The sequence below is a fragment of the Chrysochloris asiatica genome, unplaced genomic scaffold (genome assembly GCF_000296735.1).
Source record: "Chrysochloris asiatica unplaced genomic scaffold, ChrAsi1.0 scaffold00190, whole genome shotgun sequence".
Taxonomy (NCBI): Eukaryota; Metazoa; Chordata; class Mammalia; order Afrosoricida; family Chrysochloridae; genus Chrysochloris; species Chrysochloris asiatica.
In genome coordinates this window covers 4,409,256-4,414,434 of record NW_006408708.1, presented here as the reverse complement: position 1 = coordinate 4,414,434, position 5,179 = coordinate 4,409,256, and the positions used below count along the sequence as shown (strand labels likewise).

The following is a 5,179-nucleotide window of genomic DNA, read 5'->3' as shown; positions in this document are numbered from 1 at the left end:
CCTCCATGGTTAGTGTGGATTGTAGTAGTAGTAGTTCACAGTCCTGCTAGTGAGGTGGGATGCTCCAGATACACCTCAAGACAGAATGAACTACTGGTGCAAACAGCAGTCAGCACGCATGCGGAGGAGAAGCCTGGAGGGGACCAGTGGGGTCTAGGGCCCCGTCCTCCAGGAACATGATCCTGCGTACAACAGACATCGGCTGTGCAGCAGTTCTGGTCCAGGTGGGGCTGCCTTGATTCTCCCTGTGGCACCTGTGAGACCTGGCAGGTCTGCTTGTCCCTGCACAGAATCGATACTATACCACTGTCTATAGGAATAATATAAATTAAAAACATCTGATGTTTGGCTATTTTCCCTGCTTCCAAATTTGTAGATTCCCAAGACAAGATTTTTTGCAGCCTCTTTTAAATCTGGTTTCTCAAGTAGTTTATCCATCTGTATCAATCCTATGAGACTGCTTTGGTATGCTCAGGGCCTCACTGTCCAGCGCCATCACCTGATGCAGAACACACGGGAACTGGTAGAGCACTTTCAGATTCTTCTCACTGACACATGGGTCATAGATCCCAGGCAGCTCAGCCTTGGAAGCTTCTGTGAGGATGAGCTTGGAGTTCTTCACCAGGCACTGCAAGGGCACCATCACATCAGTCACCTTGACCTTCTGGTTCTTCCTGCTTTTGTCATTGACAAATTTTCCATACAAGGCATTCACAATGATGAGCCCCATTCGCGACTCTTCTGCCTCGATTATCTTTTGGATTCCTGCATCAACCAAACAGCGGCTTCTGCCTCCTGCTTCTTTTGCAGAATGTCCGTGGCTATGCTTTTCCTCTGCTTTTCCAACTCCTTCTCTTTTTGAGCCCTGAGATATGGTTTGATGATCAGACAGTGCAACACTGGGAAGAAGCTGATCTGTCAGATGGATCAGGAAGAAGTAAGTCTGGCTGGCTCGATTTGATTTGTCTTTGAAAGAAACATCGTGTGGGACACCAACGTTAACAGCAAAACCTAACACACTGTGCCTGGAGATCTTCCTCTCCAATCCGTACTCCATCACTACTCCAAAAAAGCCTGCCTTGAGAGATCCTTTCACCTGAGTCTGGAACTTGTGCTGGTAGCTGATAAGTGCAAAAGAGTGCTGTATTCCAAGCTGCAGAGCCATGGTAGAATGGCTAGTTTTGGTGTCTCGGACGATGCTCGTGTTAATGGCCAACTGGATACCCTACCGCCACTGCAGGTAGCCCACGGTTCTTATCCAGGGTCCTTGCCAGGGCAGTGGTGAGGCCAGGTCGGATGCCTTGGGACAAGAACTGCAGGGCACAGCATGTTGTGAAGAAGTATCTTGATGTGAGATTACTGAATTTGGAGAGCTCCAAATTCTAGCTCTCCCCAGCTCTTCGCAGAAGTGACTTGTCGGGGAGCGCAAAGTTAATGAAGCTCCCTCCATTTCCGTTCTGGGTTCAGAGGTTTCCAGAGAGAATGGCTGTGTCTGTAGCTATCAAGGGTGCCTAGATGGACTGAGAAATGTGCATTTTGTTAATTTCAATCTGGGGAAAGCCACTGCCAAAGACATCTTCATATTCCTCTTCATAGTGATCAAAAAGTTCAGTGGCATTTATCCCAACGCTGATGGATGGATACCTTGGGATTGGTTCGTTGTTGCAGTCTCCTTTCTTCCCTTTCTCTTTGCAGCTGTTTAAACTTTTGTCTAATATCAGCTGGTGTTAGCCTCTTTCCACAACCTCCCATTCTTCCATTTCCAGTCCTCTCCTCCCATTTATATCATAGATGACCCTGGTTTGGTGTGTGTGTGTGTGTGTGTGTGTGTGTGTGTGTTTCACTAAGCACTTCATAAGCCTGTTGTTGGTGTTGTTGTTAAGTACAGTGGAATCGCTTCCGACTCATAGCGACCCTGTAACAGGGTTTCCAAGGCTGTAAATCTTTACGGGAGCAGAAAGCGGCATCTTTCTCCTGCGGAAAGGCTGGGTAGTTTTGAACTGAGGACCTTGAGGATAGCAGCCCCATTCATAACCACTACACTACCATAGCTCCTTCATAAGCCTGGTGAACAAGGTTAAATAGTCGTTCTGCTTGTAACTTGAGCTCTGAGTCTCTGTGTTTGTCTGGATGGTACAACATACACAGCCTCAGGTAGACAGCTTTCAGCGTTTCACTAGAGACCTCTAAGACACTGCTGCTTGTGAGTGCGGGAGCCTCTGGCCTTGTGTGGACGCAGCCCACGCACGTGGTGATTGGCCGCTCACAGTGAGGATAGGGATGGCCGCAGAGGGTCAGGGCCATGAGGACCGCTCAGTCAGCCAGGGGTCATGCATATCAGCCAAGGTCACGTGGCCTCTCTGCAGGTCCAAGGCCACCTGTGGCCAGGAAGGGCAGTCTCTCGCATCTGAGCCCCACAGATCTACCAGGCTGGGTCTCAGCCCCTACGCGACCTTTCGCAGGCCTCACCTCCCTATGCACTTCAGCAGCTAGCGATAGTCTTCATTGTCTAGCTCCTCCTGGCTCAAGGCTGCCCCCATCTTCCCAGAAAATTCTTCAGTTATTCCTCATCATGTTGTCCAACATGAATCTTAGACCTTCTTCAGATTCTTTTATCCTTTTTCCTGTTTGCTCTTCTATCTTAGTAGTACTGAGAGATTTGTCTTCCAGCTCACCGGTTCCATCTCTTTTATTCTACTCCTTTGCCCTTGCAGTCTATTGTCTTATTTCTGATATTCTATTATTGATCGTTTAGCTCTCTTTCTGTAGGTTTTGAATTGTTTCCAATACTGTATCTATCTTATTTGATTGTTCCTGTAGCACTTTCCTGACTTCTTCCTTATTTTTCTAAACTCCATTGTAAAGTGTTTTGAAACATTTTATAATCGTTTTTCTGAATTCCTTCTCAGGCATTTCCAAGACCTGCCCTCTTTCCAGAATGGAGTCCAAGTCTACCTCTAGGTCATTTGTAGCAGACATTTTATCTTGTTTCTGGACATGTGCTGATATGCTCATTTGCTTTTTCTTCTTAGACATGTTTAGTGTTTATCTGTGGCCTTAATACTTAAATGAGTGTGTGTTTGGTATTTTTTCTGATTGCTTTCTGATTGCTTCCAAGTAGATGTGATCATGATGTGGGCCTCCCTTTTCCCTCTTCTTTAACTCAGAGGCACTTTCATAGGTGTTGTCTGCCTCCCTGGTGTATGGCAGTTGATATTGGTTCTTGCCTCGATTTTGGTATTTTATAGAGTGCAATTGTATTGTCTATATGGCAGCAGTTGCCATATAGTTCTTGGGTAATTTAGGGAGAGAAAGAGTCCCCCAAAGGTAAAAGGGGGAGCATAAAACAGCAAAACAGTAACAGCAAAAATACAAGAAAACAAAACAAAAAAAACCCCAAAACAACAATAACAACAAAAACTAGATTGGATACTGTAGTCTATAATTGTAGAAACAGGAGAGGAGGCAGAGAAGGAAAAACAAAAAATCTGTAGCCTAATATAAGTATAGGAGCTCTGGTAGCATAGTGGTTACGAGTCAGGATGCCAACCTCAAGGTCAGAAGTTCAAAACTACCAGCGGTTCCACTGGAGAAAGATGAGGCATTCTGCTCCTGTAAAGATTTATAGCCTCAGAAACCCTGTGCAGGGTCACTATGATTTGGAACCGACTCCACGGTACTTAACAACAACAACAAATGTAAGTATGGAGTCCTGGTGTGGTGCAGTGGGTTAATGCACCAGACTGCAAAGACTGCCAATTTTGTAGTTCAAGATCACCAGCTGCTCCTAGGAAACCCTATTCAGGGTTGCTATGGGTCAGAACTGGTTCGCCAGCACTTAACAACAACAATTTAAGTATGACTTTAATGACTTTCATCTTCTTGCCTTCAAAGCTGCCTGATAGATTTCAAGATGCCACTGTTGGCTGTTATGGTGTACCTCTGGATTTTCAGCCTGTTTTGTTTTTAAACTGTCTTTCCCTCTCTTCACCTTTTCATTATTCAAAAACATTTCAGGGCCAGCTCTTGGGCTGAGAGCTTCTGTGCACATGTGTTGAAGAAGAACCCATCAGTGTTGGGAGTGGGGGGTGTCTATTCGCTCAGGCATCCCCTCTAGTCATCAGAATGGAGGTGTGCAAACAGTGGGGGTCCAATGAACAGATACCAAAAAAAAAAAAAGAAAGAAAATCAGAACAAAGCAAAACTGACAAAGTGTATTGTCCACCTTTGCTCCAAGGTTCCTACAGCGTTATTCCATGGTGGGTCTGCTCCCCTACTTGGTCTTGCTGTTTGGTTTCACTCAAGTTGTTGGTTCTGGGCCGCCTAGACCCTGCAGATTAAAAAGTTTGTGATTTCTCACTCCAGTTACAAATGCCACCTACTATAAGCCTTCACACTTTTTAAATACTCCTACCTATGTGGTTCAGAGTTTTGGAGTTTTTCCCTGAATCAGCTTCACCTGATATTCTGTGGTATTGCTGATCATGAAATCACTGCACCTCTACCCTATCCACCATCAAGCCCGGCCTCCCCTTTTTACTCTTTTGGTGAAGTCTTTTGATGCACATAAGTTTTTAATTTTTAGTATGTCCAAATCATATATTTTGTCTACTTTTGTTTGTGTACTTTTCAAAATGTTTGATAGTCTGTGTTAGACTGTATTGGAGCCTTCACATTTGTATTAGAGCCCTTTATTAGAGCATTCACATTTGCCCCTATTTTTTCATTGATTACCTTCATAATTTGGGGGTTCACATTTAGGTCTTTAATCCATGCTGAGTTGGTTTTTTGTATAAGGTGTGAGGTTAAAGGTCTTGTTTCAATCCTTTGCATGTCACTTTCCAGTTCTGCCAGCACCATCTGTAGAAGAGACGATCTCTTCCCCATGCAATATACTTAGGCACAGGAATGGGTTAATTTCTGGATTCTCCATTCTGTTCCATTGATCAGTATATCTTTCACTGTGCCAGTACCAGGCTGTTTCGACCACAGTAGTCATGTAATAAATTTTGAAATCAGGGAATGAGGGGCTTCCAACTTTGTTGTTCTTCTTAAGCAATTCTTTGATTATCCTGGGTCTCTTTCCTTTCCATGTAAAGTTTATAATTGTTTTTTCTATCTCTTTGAAGAATGTTGGAATCTGGATTGGGATTGCATTATATGTGTAAATTGCTTTGGG

General features: G+C 44.4%; 1 pseudogene; it reads right to left on the bottom strand.

Annotated features, from left to right (window-relative positions):
* Positions 1–430: 430 nt before the first annotated feature.
* Positions 431–2,540, bottom strand: LOC102818193 (annotated as a pseudogene).
* Between the last annotated feature and the right edge of the window lie 2,639 nt (positions 2,541–5,179).